Source organism: Pan troglodytes, chromosome 13 (genome assembly GCF_028858775.2).
Source record: "Pan troglodytes isolate AG18354 chromosome 13, NHGRI_mPanTro3-v2.0_pri, whole genome shotgun sequence".
In the NCBI taxonomy this organism is placed as follows: domain Eukaryota; kingdom Metazoa; phylum Chordata; class Mammalia; order Primates; family Hominidae; genus Pan; species Pan troglodytes.
The window spans coordinates 87152786-87173559 of record NC_072411.2 but is presented as its reverse complement, the minus strand read 5'-3'; the positions used below and the strand labels follow the sequence as shown (position 1 = coordinate 87173559).

At 38.3% G+C, this 20774-nt stretch overlaps 1 long non-coding RNA gene across 1 annotated transcript in view; it reads left to right on the top strand.

The window, feature by feature from the left end:
* Window positions 1–11771, top strand: part of LOC107973722 (uncharacterized) — a 31422-nt gene extending 19651 nt beyond the window's left edge. Inside the window, exon 3 of the long non-coding RNA XR_001716117.2 lies at window positions 9642–11771. This is a non-coding gene — a long non-coding RNA (uncharacterized LOC107973722). The remainder of the gene's footprint in view (window positions 1–9641) is intronic.
* The last annotated feature ends 9003 nt before the right edge of the window (window positions 11772–20774 follow it).

Sequence of the window (20774 nt, the reverse complement as noted above, 5' to 3'; positions counted from 1 at the left end):
AATACTATTTTTACCAATTTTAGTGGTGACTAAATACATAGTATAAATAAATACATACATACATAATATAAATAAATACATATGTACATACATAAAAATACATACATACATAAATAAAAACCCAACAGGATCAAGTGTTTACAATAAAGTAGAAAATGGGAAGCCTTATGGCTATAGCATGAGTAAAAATTAGCATAGCATTTTGGGAAAGAAATTCACATTATATAGTAAAGTTCACAATGTTCATATCTTAAGACAGCAATTCCACTCCTAGTGAAAGTCTTAAGTAATCTGAAAGAGTTCAGGTTATATATATACAGATATACGCCCTAGAGAAAAACTTGCAAAAATCCATGAAAAGATATATACAAAATTATTTATAGCAGCACTTTTTGTGATAGCAAAGTACAGAAATTTACTAAAATGTCTATCAACATCAGAATAGATGAATAAATTTTTGGTGCATTTTTTCCATGGAATACCAGCAATAGAAATTTAACTACAACTACATTTAACAACATAAATATATTTCAGACACCTAATGCTATGTGCAAAAAGCCAAGCTTAAAAATATTTGTGTAATATGGTCACAATTTTACAAAGAACAAAAACCTAAAATACTTTGTATTGTATTTGTACATTAAATATGTGATAAAGCTGTGAAGATAAGCAAGAAAAAATACTTGTTATATACAAAAAACTCAGAATATTGATCACTCTATAGGTAAGAGAGGGGAAATGAAAGCAGGGAAAGCTCAAAAGAGCTTACAAATATAATTGATATACCTTCTTTAAACAAATGAAGTTGGTGGATATACAGGTACCACTTATTTATAATCCCTTTAATCTACACAGATTTTATAAAAATTCTGTTCCATCTAGAACATATTTACTATGAATAATTTTAAATATTATAGTAGTAATAGCAAAATAATATCTCAGAAGAAAATATGTACAGAGACTTAAATTCTTTTGTCTGTGCTACAAGGACTTAAATGTTTAACTGAAATGCGTATTTCACGGAGGTAGTATCTAATATGTAGTTACACAGAGTCATCACATTTTAGATAGTAAATACTGTATAGATACCTTAACTCAAAATATAATTATAGCAGAAAATAATTATATTTTATAGTTCACCTGCTAATTATGGAGCCTGACACATCGTGAAGATTTCTCAGAGATACCAATGCAATTGTTGATCCTCGTCTAGAGTAATTGTGTACAGGCCACATGACCCCATTTCACAATCAAAGATGACTGAACATTGGGAATGCAGGTGACCCAAGCTGCATTAGTGTCACGGGATCCTGATAGTGTTGCTTCACCTGCTAGAAACCTCTGTGGCAGGCAGTGCCTCCTCTTGAGTTTTGCTTGCATCTGCTGGTCTCGTTTTACCCACTCGGCCCGGCAGGCTGCGTTCAGGCAGTGCTACCAGCCGGGATCCCATGCCTACCAAAAGTGATCCAGATGCAGAGCTGCAAGAGGCGTGTGAGTGAGTAATAGTGGAGTCCAGCCACTGTGCACAGTTAGGTGTGCCAGCTCTAGTGGGGTGGATAGCGCCATGCACTGGCACAGGTGCTGGCTCCGTGTGATGCTGCAGCTGAACCAGACTTACAACGAGAGGCTTTTGCTGCAGGCACCAGCAGCTGGCCTAGGGAAACATGATACTGTCCAAAAGCTCAGTGATGCCAGGAACCACAGAGCCCCAAAGAGGGTGTTACAGCATGTCACAGCCTTAGCTCAGAGAATCCCGAGAGGTCTAGGCTCCCAGAATGGCCACAGCTCTTCTCTCCCTTTTGTCACTCATGACACAGTGAGCTGGGGGCATGTTTGGGGGCATGTTTCAGCCCTGTTTGTGTTTCAGATGTTTCAGTCCTGCCATTTGGCAGGTCCCAAGTTCTTGTCTTGCATCCTAAAGCATGAGGTATGTGGACAACTGGAGGGTAAGCAAGATGAAGAGGAGCTTCATTGAGCAACAGAACAGCTCTCAGGAGAGGAGACCCAAGTGGATAATTCCTTTCCACAGACAGGTTGTCTCAACGGGTGTCCATCTCTCAGCAGGGACAAGACCACTACAAGACCTTCCACAGGCAGGTCAACCCAACATCTGTCTGTGTCTGGCTGAGTCTGGGGTTTTTATGGTTTCAGAAGGGAGAAAGTGTGTGCTGACTGGTCCATGGGTGGCCATGGGTGGCCCTGGAAAAAGCACCGTAAGTTCTCACTTTGGGCTAAAGAATCCACCTGGAACTGGCAGCCCAGCCCCCAGTCTTCAGGCTATCCCTGGCTTCAATGTGAGGTTTTACTGGGGACCTGGCCCTTTCCACCCAGGAACCTGTCTTCCCCCCTGCCATCAACATGCTGTCCATGGCATCCAGGCTGTTTGTGTTGAAAGGTGCCTGCAGGCCGATGCCAAGCTGCCTCAGGGCTCCCTGGCCTCCCCCTCATGCTCATTGGCACCCAAAATCCAGAAGCGGCCAAGACAGCAGGGGGCTGGTGTGTGAGTACTGCACCGAGTACATGCACATCTGGCTGGGTCACAACAGCGCCCAGGATTGGCCACAACTTTGCTCTGAAATCGGAGCAGGCACTAGGAGCAGGGAGAGTCCAAGGAGTGGGAGCAGGGACTTCTGGGGCTATGAGGGCAGGGGCTTCCTGGGCCCCTGAGAGTTCAGGGATGCCTGGATCCAGAGCCGCAGCTAGGCAGCTGCAGGTGTGCCTGGGAGCATGGGACCCCCACCCTGCCAACTCTGTAGGGGGCAGGGATCCCATGTGTTCCTAGGTCCTGCTGGCTCCTACCAGCTCAGTGGAGTGCACAACCCTAGCTGTGCCTCCCCTGCTGAGCTGGCATCCCCACAGCAGCTGCTCCAGACAGGTCACTGCCACCATCATTAGGGTATTGTATTTTGTGAACACATAAACAGAAATATACTAGCTTTTTTATTCTCAGGAAAAAGAATGGAGAAATGCGAAGTTAATCAGGCATTAGCAGAAGTTGAAACTAAAACATGCATAAGCTAGAAGATGCTATGGTGTGGCAATTTTAACTGAAGTTATGAAGAAACAGAAACTAAGTAAAACAGTAAGTGCCTACTGTATTAGTTCATTCTCACACTGCTGTAAGGACATACCTGAGGCCAGATAATTTATAAAGGAAAGAGGTTTAATTGACTCACAGTTCTGCATAACTAGGGAGGCCTCAGGAAACTTAATATCATGGTGGAAGGCAAGAGAGAAGCAAACACACGCCTTACCTGGTGGCAGATGAGAGAGAACAAATGAGGGAAGGGGTAAGAGCCCTTTATTAAACCATGAGATCTCATGAGAACTCACTCACTATCATGATAACAGCACGGGGGAAACCACTCACATGATCCAATCACCTCCTGCCAGGTCCAGTCCTTGATAAGTAGGGATTATAGAAATTACAATTCAAGAATAGATTTGGATGAGGATACAGAGCCAAACCATATCAGCCTATGAATAATAAAAGTGTATAAACATAGAAGAGAATATATCATTGATAGGAAGACTGGATAAATGTACACATGTAGAGTACATTACTAATATCAGTGATGCAAAACTGAAGCTTAATCAATGGACTCATTCTGCTAAGACCTCTACAACTGCCTTACATCCAAGTCACCTCTCCTGTTTCAGAGTCTCTGTGGTTCTTTGACTTTCCGTTGCTACCTATACATAGATGATTTTACAATATAGATCACTTTTAACTTAAATTTAGCTGTGTTAATAGTTTATGGTAGGCGATTGTGAATATTGTTTGTAAAATATCTACCCAAACATTGGTCTTAAATGTGAGGCAAAAGGCATGAGTCATGTGAATATGTGTGTGGGTATACGTACGTGTATATATGTATATATGTATGCACATATATACGTATAAATATATGCATACTTATTTTACCAATTTTTAAGGTAGAATTTAAGATGGTGAATGTATATTAATGTTATACCATAATATAATATAAAATAAGATAGGGGAGTGTATATTTTCCATTTAAAATTAGCTTTAACCTAAAATATATGTAACAATATGATTAATCATATTATTTGGGCTTGCTGCCGAATAAGTAAAAAACATCTACAGTGTGGTCTATATACTGATGATAGTGACTGTCCATTCCTGGACATTTAAATGGTTCACCATAATGCAAAACGTAGTTCCATTTTATACTACCCATCAAAAAACTATTGCCTAGAATGCAAGCTCTGATATGCCCTCCCATCAAAAAAACTTCTACCTGTGCCAAGTCCTGCATTAAGAATATGAATTATGTGACAACAGCTGTAGTTATGTTCAAGTGGATGCGTATTCTGGCAAGCACTTTACATCAACCTGGATCTGCCTGACATAGGAGTTGGCATATTTATATTCTTTTTGTTGAATACCGATAATATAATATTTATAGTTGTGAAAGACATGCCTTTATTCTGGTGCATATTACATTTATTAATTACATTTGCATGCAGAGAAGGGTGCAAAGATTGATGTACGTGGCTGATCCCTGTCTGAACACACTACACCACATACTTCTCTTAGTGCTTTATACACTAAAGCCTCATCTACCTTTACTCTCTCCATTCTAAATCCTGTCTAAGGCATTCTATGCCACTGGAGGAAAAAAACCTAACTCATTTTCATGCCCTTTTATAATAAAATCTTTCCAAATTTACACTTTGTAAGATTAATTAATATATACTTTGAATATATATATATCTTTTTTTCTCTATTCTTACCTGTATATTTACCATATGTTTAAAAACAAAAATTGAGAAATAAAAAATAAGACCAAATATTTTAAATCAAGCTTTAATAAAATATGTGTCCTGTGCACTATACTTGTGAACATAAATAGAGAAATCTGGGAAGATTGGAAATTCTCATTTTGTGAAGAGTATTCTAAATTGCATATGATCACTCTCACATTATTACTTTAGTAACACATTTTTTATCTGCAACTGGCATGGAAATCTGCAGTGATGAGTTTCGTGCAGCCTACTAAAATCTATAGATTTATATAAAGTATTTTGTAGCTCAGCATTTCTAAAACTATGTTTCACAGTCACTGGTTCATGGGACATTAGTTTCTAAGTAGAACCAGGAACCATGGTCAAAGATAATGGAGAATGCGGAGTTATAAACAAAGTCAGTTAAACAGTTTTTTTATTTTAGAACTATTCCTAAAATTAATATGTATGGTGCAAAGCTAAGAGAAGAATGCCCCATGTGAGATTTTTCAAATGTATTTGACCATTATTTTTCCTTCTTTTCTAACCAGATCAAGAAGTCTACTTAAAATTGTCTGAAATATACTCCTCCACCTATTGTACCTTCCAGGGATGTTATTTTTATAGTCGAGATGAATTAAAAATTATTTAGAAATAGTTTTTCTTGATATTGAACTTCAAAGTTTAATGTACTAATTTAAAAATTAATATTATACTTTGAATTACAGTAATATAAGACTTGCAGGAAACACACAAATGACAAAGATTTTATTGTCTTAAATTAGCAGCATGTTTTTCTTTACTGTGGGTTTTAAATTCAGAAATATTTGAGAAACAATTCTGAAGATAATTTTTTAAAGATGTTGATAATTTGTTTTAGTCTTTTATAGATGTGAAATTATTTATAGGGCTTATCTTAAATCATGACATCGTAATCATAAATTTCTTCCATAGGTAAGGATATTCTTGCTTTTATGCTTTTTATTCTTATTTTTAAATAAATTTGATCCTATTCTGTAATTTCAATATCAAATCAAAATGATATAAATAGATTATGAATAAAAACAGATTTTTAGTAAACATACATCTCAATGAGTAGCTGTAGATGTGTGTAAATATATCATATGATTTGAATGTGTCCCCACCCAAATCTCATCTTGAACTGTAGTTCCCATAATCCCCAGATGTTATGAGAGGGACCTAGTCAGAGGTGATTAGATCATGGGGGCGGTTACCCTCAAGCTGTTCTCATGATAGTGAGTGAGCACTCACAAGCTCTGATGGTTTTTTAAGGGGCTTTCCACCTTTGCTCAGCACTCCTCTCTCCTGCCACCTTGTGAAGAATAATGTGTTTGCTTCACCTTCTGCCATGATTAAGTTTCCTGAGGCCTTCCCACCCATGTGGAACTGTGAGTCAATTAAACCTCTGTTCTTTATAAATTACCCAGTCTTGGGTATTTCTCCATAGAAGTTTGAGAATGGACTAATACAGTAAATTGGTACTGCAGAGAGTGGGATGCTTCTATAAAGACACCCAAAAATGTGGAACTGGGTAACAGGCAGAGGTTGGAATAGTTTGTAAGGCTCAGATGAAAACAGGAAAATGTGGGAAAGTTTGGAACTTCCTAGAGACTTGGAGAGCTCAGAAGACAGGAAGAGGTGGGAAAGTTAGGAGCATCCTAGAGAATTGTTGAATGGCTTTGACCAAAAAGCCGATAGTGATGTGGGCAATGAAGTCCAGGTTGACGTGGTCTCGGAAAAAGATGAGGAACTTGTTGGAAACTGGAGCAAAGGTGACTCTTGTTATGCTTTAGCAAAGAGACTGGCAGCATTTTGCACATGCCCTAGAGATCTGTGGAAGTTTGAACTTGAGAGAGGTGATGTAGGGTATGTGGCAGAAGAAATTTCTAAGTGGTAAAACATTCAAGAGGAGGCAAAGCATAAAAGTTTTGAAAATTTGCAGCCTGATGATGTGATAGAAAAGAAATCCCCATTTTATGGGGTGAAATTCAAGCCAGATGCAGATATTTGCATAAGAAACAAGGAGTACAATGTAAATCACCAAAACAATGGTGAAATTGTCTCTAGGGCATGTCAGAGACTTTCATGGCAGCACCTCTCATCACAGGGCTGGAAGCCTTGAAGGAAAAAATAATATTTTGGGCCAGGCACCCCCTGTTCTATGCAGCTTTGGAACATGGTGCCCTGTGTCCCAGCTGCTTCAGCTCTACCTGTGGCTAAAACAGGCCAATGGACAGCTCAGGCCATTGCTTCAGAGTGTGCATGTCACAAGCCTTGATGGTTTACAACTGGTGTTGGGCCTACAGGAGCACAGAAGTCAAGAATTGAGGTTTGGGAACCTCTACCTAGATTTCAAAGGATGTATGGAAACTCCTGAAGTCTAGGCAGAAGTTTGCTGCAGGGGCTGAGCCCACATGGAGAACCTTTGCTAGGGCAGTGTGGAAGGAAAATACGGAGTCGGAGCCCCCACACAGAGTCCCCACTGGAGCACTGCCTGGTAGAGCTGTGAGAAGAGGACCATTGTCCTCCAGACCCTAGAATGGTAGATCAACTGACAGCTTATACCATGTTCCTGGAAAAGCCACAGACACTCAATGCCAGCCCATGAAAGCAGCCAGGAGTGGGGCTGTACCCTGCAAAGCCACAGGGGCAGAGCTTTCCCAGGCCATGGGAGCCTGCCTTTTGCATAAGCATGACCTGGATGTGAAGGATGTGTGTGTTTACCCTTTTGCCATAATTGTATGTTTCCTGAGGCCTTCCCAGCCATACAGAACTATGAGTCAATTAAACCTCTTTCCTTTAGCAATTACCCAGTCTTGGGTATTTCTTCATAGCTGCGTGAGAATTGTCAAATACAGAATACATCTAGTAAAATAATAGCCGTAAGCCTTTGGTGTGAGATGGACATAGCATGGAATATCTTACAATAAAATAGAAACACTAGATATCTGGTAAGCCAGTTAGCTGGAAATTCAAAGAGAGTCTCCTATACATTAATTCAATGTTGCTTTAGTTAGCACAGAAAAATATTGTTACATCATGGTTAAAGACTAAGAATGTAAAGATCAACAATAAAGGAGTAGGCACATTCTCTTCCAGGATATAATACATAAAGGCAGATGTACCCTTTGTAGGATAATAAACTCTGAGTGGAATGCTGATGGCCATTGGCACTCTCTAGATAATTAGTATTTGTTGAGTGGCTTAATGAGTGAATGAATGAACTAATATTGGCAATATATGAATATTATTAGCACAAAGGATAGATGCCCATCATGTATAAAACTGACCTTTATCAGGAGATCGAGACCATCCTGGCTAACATGGTGAAACCCTGTCTCTACTAAAAATGTAAAAACAGAATTAGCTGGGCGTGGTGGCGGGCGCCTGTAGTCCCAGCTACTCGGGAGGCTGAGGCAGGAGAATGGCGTGAACCCGGGAGGCAGAGCGTGCAGTGAGCCGAGATCGTGCTACTGCACTCCAGCCTGGACGACAGAGCGAGACTCCGTCTCAAAAAAAAAAAATAAAAATAAAAAATAAATTAGATTTTTAAAGTACTTCTTTCAAAAAAAAAAATTAGATTTTTAAAGTACTTCATTCCAAAACAAAAAAACCCAGCAACAAGAACAACAACAACAACAAACTGACTTTTACATTCTCTGAGCTAGCTATCCTAAGGGAAGGGCTTTAGAGGTGGATTCAAGTGCAGTTATCAATCCAGCAAAGCATGAGGATGGACCTTCCCCTTGGTATCAAATAGTGGGGAAGCCCATTACATCTAGGCCACTTCAAAGAACAGTATCAATATGGATTTTAATTCCTTTACAGATATGAGAATATAGAAAGCTAGTGTGTGAAAGGGCATGCTGAAACGGCCCAGAGATTGTATTGAAACATTTGGTAGCCTATAAAATTCAAATCAGGAGCATGGGCATTGGTAAATTATGCATAGTTCGAGCAAAAGATAACAAGTTATTAGCAGGAAAACTTCCAGGTTCTAAATCTAAGGTCAAGAACTGATGATTGCAAATTAAAGGCAATGTAGGAATAGTAATTCTGTTTCAGAAAGTTTGAGTACTATTTTTTAGGAGACGTTGTCCTTGACAATTCTATTGAAATAGCAGAGGCCTGCAACTGTGGGAACTGCTGTGTCTGTCCAGTGGCACAGCCTTTTGATCCTGCTCTCTGGAGCATCAGCTCTAAAGCATTTATGATTTCAAACATAACACTTTCCTTCAAATAATCTTTCTATTCTTATTAAAATTTTATCCTAAATTTCTGTTCACTAAAAATAATTTCTTAAACCATGGGGAAAAAGTTTTTTAAAATGTGCTTGCATATCTTCCAATTCAGAATTGAATTTTAAAGTCTCTTTTTCTAAATCTCTATTTTTGACTGGTTTAAAATAAATTTTGTATACTGCACTTCTCCATCTCTTTTAACATTCAGTAACAATAGAGCAAACTGAGCACCACACTTAGGTGAAGCAGTGGAATCAGAAGGTGAAGTGGTTGCCTAGAAACATCACCTGTGAGTAATTAAGCATCTCTTGAGAATTGCTATATTTGGCTTTAAATTCTTGGCCTTCTTACAAATAGCTATTTCGACTAGTTGGATTCTGCCTAACTACTGCATTAAAGATTATAGTGGTCAAGATGGACAATCAGATAAGAAGTTTTATCAACATTTTTTGGGGGGGGAGATAACATTAATATCTCACTCCTTTCCTTGCAGTCAGCTTAAGGCACATTCTAGGATAAGTAGAGATGACAGTGACTGTCATAGATTAAAGCCTCTGTTCCCTATACTTAGTTCACAATACAATGGTGTTTTCTGATTCCTAGCCATCCTTAATCTTATTCTTTTCTTAGGTCTGTGTTAAACACACATGGAAGAATCTATGCCAGGTACTCTGCCACCATGGCAAAGCATCCGAACATGAAGAAGATGGGTTTGAATACCTGAAGAATGTTGGGAGCTAAGTCAGTATTCGTCCACATCTGAAGACTGACAAATCATTTCAAGCGAAAAGAAGTATGTAATGTAGAATGACATCATATTTTATGACTCTTTTATCATTATGCTTTCTCTCAGGGAACTTCTTTAGAAAAACCGTTTCCCCAGAGTAAGTATATTTCCATCAAACAGAACCCACTGAAACATGATGAGGACAAAGGCTACACCTCAATTTAATAAAGATGCCTAAATATACAAGTCAGACCTGGATATTACTTATGAAGCTGCATATATATTAAAACATTTTAAGCTGTGGCATTTAATACAGCTAACATAAAAAGTGATAATAAACTGGTTTCATTGATAATGCTAATCATTTTACAGTTAAAAGATTAATGAGTAAAATGTTAAAAATGATAAAAACTTCAATAAATAAAGAGTAAAAGAGGTTAATGTAGTGGTATAGCTGAAAATTCAAGAAAAGAAGGCCGTAAAGTGGAGGTTTAAAATGTCTTTTGTTTTCTATAAAAAAAAACCACGCCATTAATATCAAGGATATATCAATCTACAAGGAACAAAAGTGCCCATTATTGGCTTTTCAGACAAGATAAATAGAGTGCTTAAAGAACAGAATTACATAAAAATAAACTTTCAATTTTAATAAATGTAAATTTTTTTTTTATTTTTTGGAAAAGGAAGCACAGTGATCTCTTAGAGGAAACAAGATGGACTAAGTAAAGTGTATATTTTAGGAAGATACTGTAGTGTGGACTGTCAATATCCAGTAAGTCTTGGAAAGTTTTGCAGTCAAATAAGCCAAAAGGGTTTAGAAAGCACAGAAATATGTCATTATTTTTAGGAGAAGCAGCCTGTCTCTAGGTTGTCAGTGTCAGCAATAGGTAGGATACTAAAGAAACCAATAAATCTTAATGACAACTTAATTATTTACATGAGATTCCTGGTGTTTTCTGTGACATGTGTCTCTTGGGAGAAACCAGGAGACCTCACGCACTTTAAATTTTGAACAGAACTAAGAAGACAATACACTAGCATGAAATCAAATATGAACAATACTAAAAGCAGTACAGGTATGTTTTTAAATTTTTCTATTAATTTTGGTATCAATACAAATCCTTACAATCCCAAGAAAAGAAAAAAGATTGTGATTTTAGAGAATGACAGAGAAATGAGAGAAATGTGAGGAAACGGTATAGAAGTGTGACTTACTACTTTCAAATAGTACCTAAATCTTTTTTTTTTTTTTTTGAGACGGAGTCTTGCTCTGTCGCCCAGGGCCCAGGCTAGAGTGCAGTGGCGCGATCTCGGCTCACTGCAAACTCCACCTCTCGTGTTCAAGGGATTCTCCTGCCTCAGCCTCCCGCGTAGACGGCATTACAGGCACCTGCCACCAAGCCTGGATAATTTTTGTATTTTTTAGTAGAGACGAGGTTTCACCATCTCAGCCAGGCTGGTCTCGAACTCCTGACCTCATGATCCACCTGCCTCGGCCTCCCAAACTGCTGGCATCACAGGCGTGAGCCACCACGCCCGGCCAAATAGTACCTGAATCTTATTAATTTTATGATTTAGGATATTTTTTAAGATTCTAAATCAGAATTTTACAATTTATGAATTTAACAATTGGCACTGTAATATATGATTTGTGCAATTGTTTTCTATATCTGTATCTACGTATGTGACTCATTGCTTACTCATATTAGGTAATCAGGAAATAAGTGTTATTAGTGATATAGTATTCAGTAATTCTTGAACAAATTTTTATTGAGCACTTTATGTATATACTATATTAGGTGCTAGGAGAAAAAGGGGTAAGGAAAATATATAAGATGTGTCCTCAAGACATATATTTTAGTGGCCAGTTACCCTACAAATAAAAATGAATGCAAAATTACAAATTCTGCTGAGTTGTGTGACAGAAACACAATGTGTTCTGAAAAGAAATAGGATATACCTAACTTAGATTACAGAGGAAGAAGAAATCAGAAAAAATATCTTTAGTAGGTGGCCTTTTAAACAGTGCTTTGAAAAAAAAAAAAAGAATACAGTGCAAAGAAGCCATTCAATAGAAGGAATGATGCAAAAGAATGTCTCATGCTTGAGAATGGAAGAAGAGATGAGGAAGTCTAAGGCCCTGAAAAAAAAGAGTGGCTGAAGCATACTGAGAAAAAGGTGGAGCAGCTTGAGTAACAGCAGAAGACGGCTGCAGAGAGAGGGTGATGCCATAACACACAGTCTTGAAGTTTTTCTCTGAGCTGACATTTCTATTAGTCAGATATAGTTATTTGAAAGTGTCTTCTACCTTCATCTTTGTAGATCAATTAGGAGAATAAGACTAGAACCATAGAAGCAAGTATGGATGTTGATTTAAAATTTTTAAATTTAAAAGGCTCTAGCAAGTTTCCAATGGAAGATTTATTGCAGTAAGGCTTGGGTTCAGAACAAAGACACAATGGTAATAATAACCAAAAGATGATGAAGGTTTATGTACAACGATTGTACAGATTTAGGAAAGGGGACATGTATAACAAATATTTAGATAGGTAGAACATGGTATGGCAATTGAGTAGACATTACTAATTATCTCTCTCCAACTATTCTCCATCTCCTTCATTTTGTCCCAGCCATCATTGTCCCTGCTGCTGTGGTCATGCCACAACTTTGAACAATTGCCTGGGGTGCCCATCATTAGCTATTCCAGTGATTTCTTTTATCACTTCCTTTAATTTTTTGCTAAAGTGACTCTTTTCCTTATCTCCTCCTACAATGACATAAACTCCATGAGGGCCAAATGTTTGATTTTTTCGTTTGTTTTGGATTGTTGTTGCTGTTGTTTTTAAGCGTCTTCTTCAAGGTACCTAGAACATTTGTCTGGGTCTGATACCCATTCAATGAATTGTTGATTTGCTGTTGTTGACAAGGGCACATGTGAAGGGAAAGTGTTTTGGAAAGGATGCTGTTGTATGACTTGAATTATTAATCAGGAAACTAGGGCTCAAGAGAAGCTTGTGGAATACTGTTATGATGGGGGGGTGGTTAGGCAATGGGAGATACATGATTTTGAACTCCATGGGCATGTATATGCAAATTAAAGGTATTGCATAGAGAATCAAAGATTAAAATTACCAAAGAGAAACAGAAATTTTGCAACTAAGTTATTTCAATGGCAGCACATTTTATGAAGTGGCTTTGTTAACTGTACCTTGAAGGCAGAAATCCATGTTCCAGACTTTTCCATGCTGCTTCGTGTGTGTAACACACTCTTTTGTTCCACCTTCTGTGATAAATACTAACAAGATTTCCCATCTGAGGAAAGTTCAGACATTCTGTCACTCTCTTCCAGCATCTCTGTGTGTGGCTGATTGGTTACTTCAACTTACAGTCTGTTCTACAAAGCTCTCAATCTTGATTTCCAGGGAAAGGCTACTGGAGGTCTTGCTTATGCATCGTGAGCTGAGCTCTGCATTCCTTCAAAATGTGTTAGAGTACTACCCAGCCATCAATAAATTTGTGTTTATATTTAATTCTGAGCCTTAGAAGTAAATGTGTCTGGAATTGGAGGGTTCTTGGTGTCACTGACTTCAAGAATGAAGCTGCGGACCCTCGCAGTGAGTGTTATAGTTCTTAAAGACGGCGTGTCCAGAGTGTGTTCCTTCTGATATTCGGATGTGTTCGGAGTTTCTTCCTTCTGGTAGGTTCACGTTCTCGCTGGCTTCAGGAGTGAAGCCGTAGACCTTCGCGGTGAGTGTTACAGCTCTTAAGGCAGCGCGTCTAGAGATGTTCGTTCCTGCAGTTCAGAGTTGTTCATTCCTCCCCGGGGGTTGGTGCTCTTGCTGGTCTCAGGAGTGAAGCTGCAGACCTTCGCAGTGAGTGTTACAGCTCATAAAGGCAGTGCAGACCCAAAGAGTGAGCAGCAGCAAGATTTATTGCAAAGAACGAAAGAACAAAGCTTCCACACGGTGGAAGCACACCCAAACGGGTTACCACTGCTGGCTCCCGCAGCCTGCTTTTATTCCCTTATATGGCCCCACCCACATCCTGCTAATTGGTCCATTTTACAGAGAGCTGACTGGTCCATTTTGACAGGGTGCTGATTGGTGTGTTTACTATCCCTGAGCTAGACATAAAAGTTCTCCAGGTCCCCACTAGATTAGCTAGATACAGAGTGCTGATTGGTGTATTTACAAACCCTGAGCTAGACAGTGCTGATTGGTGCATCCACTAACCCTGAGCTAGACACAGAGTGCTGATTGGTGTGTTTACAAACCTTGAGCTAGATACAGAGTGCTGATTGGTGTATTTACAATCCCTTAGCTAGACATAAAGGTTCTCCAAGTCCCCATTAGACTCAGGAGCCCAGCTGGCTTCATCCAGTGGCTCCCGCATCAGGGGCCGCGGGTGGAGCTACCTGCCAGTCCTGGGCCTTATGCCTGCACTCCTCAGCCTTTGGGCGGTGGATGGGACCAGTGCTGTGGAGCAGGGGCAGCGCTCCTCAGGGAGGCTCTGGCGGTGCAGGAGCCCACAGCGGTGGGGGAGGGGGGCTCCAGCGCTCCTCAGGGAGGCTCTGGCGGTGCAGGAGCCCACAGCGTTGGGGGAGGGGGGCTCAGGCATGGCGGGCTGCAGGTCCTGAGCCCTGCCCCGTGGGAGGCAGCTGAGGCCCCGCGAGAATTCGGGCGCTGTGGGGCCGGCACTGCTGCGGGGGCCGGCACTGCTGGGGGACCCGGCGCACCCTCCGCAGCTGCTGGCGCGGGTGCTAAGCCCCTCACTGCCCAAGGCCAGCGGCGCAGGCCGGCTGCTCCGAGTGCAGGGCCCGTCGAGTCCACGCCCACCCGGAACTCGCGCTGGCCTGCAAGGGCCGCACGCAGCCCCGGTTCCCACTCGCGCCTCTTCCTCCACACCTCCCCGCAAGCTGAGGGAGCTGGCTCCGGCCTCAGCCAGCCCAGAAACGGGCTCCCACAGTGCAGCGGTGGGCTGAAGGGCTCCTCAAGCGCGGCCAGAGTGGGTGCCAAGGCCGAGGAGGCACCGAGAGCCAGCGAGGGCCGCCAGCAGGCTGTCACCTGTCATGAAGAGGAGAGGTAGGATAATGAAATTCAGTCCTATCTTCAAACCCACCTTTTATGTATACAAATTATTTATAAAGAAACATTTTCCTTTTTATTCTCAAGAAATTACTACTAATGCTGTAATAATAAGAAAAAAATTACTTCTCTACTGAAATTAAAGAAAATTGATACTATGAAACACTTTCATTGTAGACAAATTAAGCCAGATATAGACAACCATAATGACAATAATGAAGAGTATCTCATGATGAAACAAATAATTGTTAATAAGTAATTCTAAGGGTTAAGAAATATTTAAAGAGTCAGAAAATTTATATCTGTTACAATAACAACATTCAAGTACATGTTGAATATTTCAACATATTTTTTGTAAAACATTGCATGAATTAAATATTTTGGAAAAACACAACTGAAAACATTTGAACAAAAATATTTGAATTATGTCTGTTTTAATAAAGCCCCTGTATTCATGATGTCATTTTATAATCTCCTATGATGCCAATAGAGTAACTTCACATTTTATTTTGCCTTTTTTTTTTTTTGAGGTGGAGTCTTGCTCTGTTGCCCAGGCTGGAGTACACTGGTGTGATCTCAGCTCACTGCAACCTCTGCTTCCTGGGTTCAAGCGATTCTCGTGTTTTAGCCTCCCAAGTAGCTGGGATTACAGAGGTGTGCCACCATGCCCAGCTAATTTTTGATTTTTTAGTAGAGACGGGGTTTTACCATGTTGGCCAGGCTGGTCTGAAACTCTTGACCTCAAGTGATCCACCCGCCTGGGGCTCCCAAAGTGCTGGAATTAGAGGCGTGAGCCACCAAGTCTGGCCGAGTAACTTCCTATTTTAGAAGATGTTTCAGAGAGGGTGAGTTTCCTTTAATAATGTGTGCTAAGAGTTAGCAGCTACATATATAAACGCGAGCTTTCTATGCTGGAAAAGTTTCCGATTCAATCAGATGACTCTTATACATCATTGCACGTTTACTTTTAAGGGGTAAATCTAAGAGGAGGTTGCATTATTTAATGTAAATATATTTCTTTCAAATGGAGAGGGATAGGCATTTATTTTTATTGCTTAGAAATTTTCAAAAATATACAAAAGTAAAAAGAATAAGATACTGAATACTCAGTCTATGTATGTCATTTGATTCATCTTCTCAGATGATAATCCAACATCTCCGTGCCCGCTTTCAATTTTTATTAGAACTTCTAGAGTTTTATTAAAACATATGCCTCAAATATGTTTGTTTAAATTTTTTTTGTTGTGCTTTTCAAAATATTTATTCTAACATTATTGTGCCTTCTTCCAGTAGGATTAATATCACACTACTTTATTTTGCTAGATTCATCAATTACCTCATCAAGCGATAAAGCTCTAAATTAACCTGGGAATTATTTGTATCGTTTTCTTAAAATCTGGGCTGGTGTATTTTCTTCCTGGGCATTTATGATATAGATCTATTTAAAAAGACCTCTGGTTTTGAGATGTGAGACTATCAACTCAGATATTTCTGCTTAAGTAAATAAACCCATGACAGTTTCACTTCCTCCGCTTTAGTATCAGCTCCATAGTTCTTAAGTGGTGGGACTGAGTGGTGAAAATGATTTATTCCAAACAGGATTCACATACATAAAGGCAAGTTCAATTAAATGGATAACTCAAATATTCATAGTGTCTTTAAATGTTTGGACGAGAGTTTTAAAATTATTTCTCAGCTTTATCTTCCCCACATCATGAAATTTTCTAAAATATAGATTTAACATTGTAAGTATATCCTTATTTGAAAACATTTTTATTTAAATTTTGAAAACGTGAAAATTATTTTAACATAGTAAATTACTAAAATATATTATTTCTCTAACACAGAAGGGAGTGCTAAAAATGGTTCTAGAAAAGTGTCAAATATGCTAGGTGTGCTATTGAAACAGGCAGCATGCTTAAAATTACATTAAATATACTAAGTCCAAAAGTATGTATTAAAAATATATAAAATATTATTGAGTTGGGATAAAGGGGCTTCATTAAAACCAGACACATTTTTGTTCATGAATAGGAAGACTACATATCTTTAAGATGTTAAATATCCCCAAAGTACACTTTTAACATGATTCCAATTAAAACACACTCTGTGGGGAGTGGCTTGGCCCACATAGTTTGATTTACTGTAACACTGGAAATAAGTGATCCCTATTCTCTTGGGTTCTACATTTGCCTCTATGTATGTCCTTTCTTTAGCCTATATACAAAAGTAGCTCCAGATGCGTTCGTTTTCAATGGTGCACTCCTTGGGAATTATTGATTTCAACATAAGAAAGCATCGCAGTCTTTTATCATTTATTTTCTTAACAATGTAGCACTTGGTTTATCAAGAAAATCACAGATGAATGTTTTGTGAAGAGAAGAAAACACAGGATACAGACCTGTAGCTTTGTAATCATTCAAATCATTTGAGTGTCAATGCTAATATTCATATTATTTTAGAATTCTTTTTCACTCAGTTGTTTTTTTTTAATTTTTAATTTTTAAATATATAGATTATAAGCCACACCTTTCTGGTCTCTATATTATTTGCATTTTGGCTATACACACACACATATATATACACACACACATACATACACATATACATGTGTGGAGAGATATATATACACACATATGTGTATGTATATATACACACATGTGTATGTATATATACACATATGTGTGTATATATACATACACATGTTACATATATGTGTCTATATGTAATTATACATACATATGTAATTATACATATGTGTATATATACATATAGACATAGATATGTAATATATCTCATATACATATATGTGTGGAGATATATATACACATACATATATGTGTGGTGATTATGTACACACATATGTGTGATGATTATATATATACACACATATATGTATATGAATATCTGGATATATATGTTTCTGCATATATATATAAGTCTCTGATAGTGTCTTATGTTCGTATATATATATGGAGAGAGAGACATAAATCAATGACAGCAAAAAGAACTGACTCACATTTAAGGAACCTCTAATTCAAGTAAGTTACCATGCTAGGCATTGTGAGCAACACAAAGATGAAAAAAAATATGTGTATTGCTTGCAAGTATCTTATAATTTTATGGATGGATTTAGAATGAAGCATAGCATTTTCTCTTAATTGTGAAAGCAAGTCATTTTACTCACCATATGTTATTTTTACATTTTTTTTTGTAATTTTAACTCAAAATGCATGAGAGAATAATTTATAATTTGGGATGCTTTTTAGCCAACTTGGAGCCATTTCAAAGTATCTTATGAAACTCATACATACTTTCTATGCCAAAAATATGACTATCTTTGTAAATGAGCTTTTCTGGGTAATACATAAATATAGAACCAGAATAATACAAGAAACTATTGTGACCATAAATTTGTATTTTGTTCAGTACACTATTAGAGCAAATGCTATTTGGGGTCTTTGCTGACAACTGCCTATAGACCAACTATTACCACAATCATTTAGGTCCTTTTTAAGACAATCATTTTGGAGCTTTTATAAATAATCTTAGTTTATGCCAATTCTCCTATTCCACAGAGCCCCAATTCCATATTCAATGATAGAGAATGAGTATTATTTTTCTTCAGGAATTAAGTATAATTCATGCTTCTCAGAACTTTATTTCCCGTCATGGGAAAATTCTCTGTGTGGCCTTAGACCAACCCAGTTTTTTCCTCTTTCTTGCTTTGTAGTTCTCAAGAATAACTGTAGATTGTGCTGGGAATGCAACATCCTGAGACAAGGAGAGACTGGCTGGAACTATTCTAGTTCCTCCTAGAAACAGGATGTCCTTCAATGCTTTAGCCTAGTAGGAAAATTTTCCAGGTTATAAAACCCAGAGCAGCTGCTTTCCAGGGTCCCTCAGCTGCTGTGCAAGTGGGGCACATGTGGGGCTCTGTTCCTCTCCTGGGTGACTTTTCTGAGCCATGGAGACCAACTGTTCACAAATCCTAGGCTTCTTGTATCCCTTGATGCCCATCTGTAAGTAATGAATCTGTTTCCTGTAACTTGTATGTAGGTGTTCTGTTTCACTGAAGTCAGACAAGTTGGTAAGCAGCTCACACTGAACCTGTTTGCACCTATCTGTACAATTTGAATATGAGTAATTTTAATCACTCAAATTCACTGTAGCCAAAACATGCTGATATAAAATCTATGGTTTCCACTAAATTCACCACAACTCTACCCCAGCCATAAAAAAAAAAAAAAAAATCTAGGAATGCCCAGGTGAACTTGTGCACACCAAAAAGAAAAAATAAACGTCTTTTTTACTAGGTATTTCTGCTATTCTGCTGTGTAACTCATTGAGGTATTTTGCTTCTTTATTATCTGTTATTGTGGCTCTTGTCACAGGTGTGGTTCCTCTTGGAAGGTGCAACAGTCCTTTGTTAAACATCATTGTTATTCGTTTCTAGACTATCCTCTTCCTCTCTTCCTGTCTCTCCCTCTCTTTCTCTCTCTCTCTCTCTTTCCTCCCCTCCCCATCGTTTCTTCTCCCTTTAATATCCTACTCTTCCCTTTCTCTTTTGTTCCCCTGACAATACACTCCTCCATCCGGAATAGAAACTCCACTGTTGTCTCTTAATAGACAATTAAGTCTTTCCCTGGTCTCTACTGTTATTTTAGTGTCCATTGACAGCAATTGCATTGAAGTGGCCATACTGAATGCTGGTTTTCAGTGACATAAGAGGGAATGTATCTCTTTTTTTTCTCCTTAGGCAGTACCAACATAATGTACTTTGTGGCTAAGAGTTGTTTTGCTTTGATGATTTATTTGAAGTTTTGTTTACATACTCATTTCTCCCAGAATCCTTGTTCCTAAATTACTGATTTACTCATAGGGCCTAGATTCTTATTTCCTGAAGTGAGTCATTTACTAATCATATCAATTTTCTTGGAGCCATGTACCAATTTAGCAGTCAGGCCTAGTTATATCTAATCCTACAACTGGACTTAACTAACTTTATCTGGACTTTCTCCCTGCATAAATTTTGTTTGAAGAGGGAAATATTAAAGCAGATCAATGTCAAATAGAGCATCTGCATAGGTATATTTTCTTATAGGCCATTAGGCTGTAACATATTAAACTAATAGCTATTGTTTCCTAAACAGTTTATAATCTTTTGTATTATTTCCTATAGCTTTTTATTGGGGCATAATATAATATAATTGATTCATAGCATAACCAAAATTAGATGTTTTGTAATATTTTCATTACCTTCTCAATAATGTTATTCTGTTTTAATCTGAGTTTTAATTATTAAGAAGTAATTATCAGCCAGGCACAGTGGCTCTTGCCTTTAATCTTAGTCCTTAGAAAGGCTGAGATGGGAGGATCACTTAAGGACAGGAGTTTGAGACCAACCTGGGTAACATAGCAATATCCTGTCTCTACAAAAAAAAATACACATTGTATTATCTGGATGTGGTGGTGCACACATGTAGTCCTAGCTACTCAGGAGGCTGAGGTTGAGCTACTAGGATCATACCACTGTACATTTGCACTCCAGGGTCACAAGAGGGAGACCCTGTCTCAAAAAAAAAAAAAAAAAAAAAAAAAAAAAAGAAAAGAAAAGAAAAAAGAGAAAAGCAATGCTAATGATATTTATAGATAAGTAGAGTTTCTATTGGTCTCAGTATTATGCACCCTGTTCAAAACACTGTAGCATATAAGACACTAGAAAATAATAAAGAAGATCTAGAAAGCAAAGAATAATTTTAAAAAACCCTAAGGTTCCTGTAGCTGGAATAATTGATGGGGACTGATATTCATGAATTACATTTGTTTGAAAAATAAAATTAAGATACTTAAAATATTTATATTACATATTCAACATTTGTTAGCCTGTTTATATCTCAGTATGGAAAAAAGGTCTTCCTAAAATGCTTACTCTTCTCCCGGGTGGGCTGT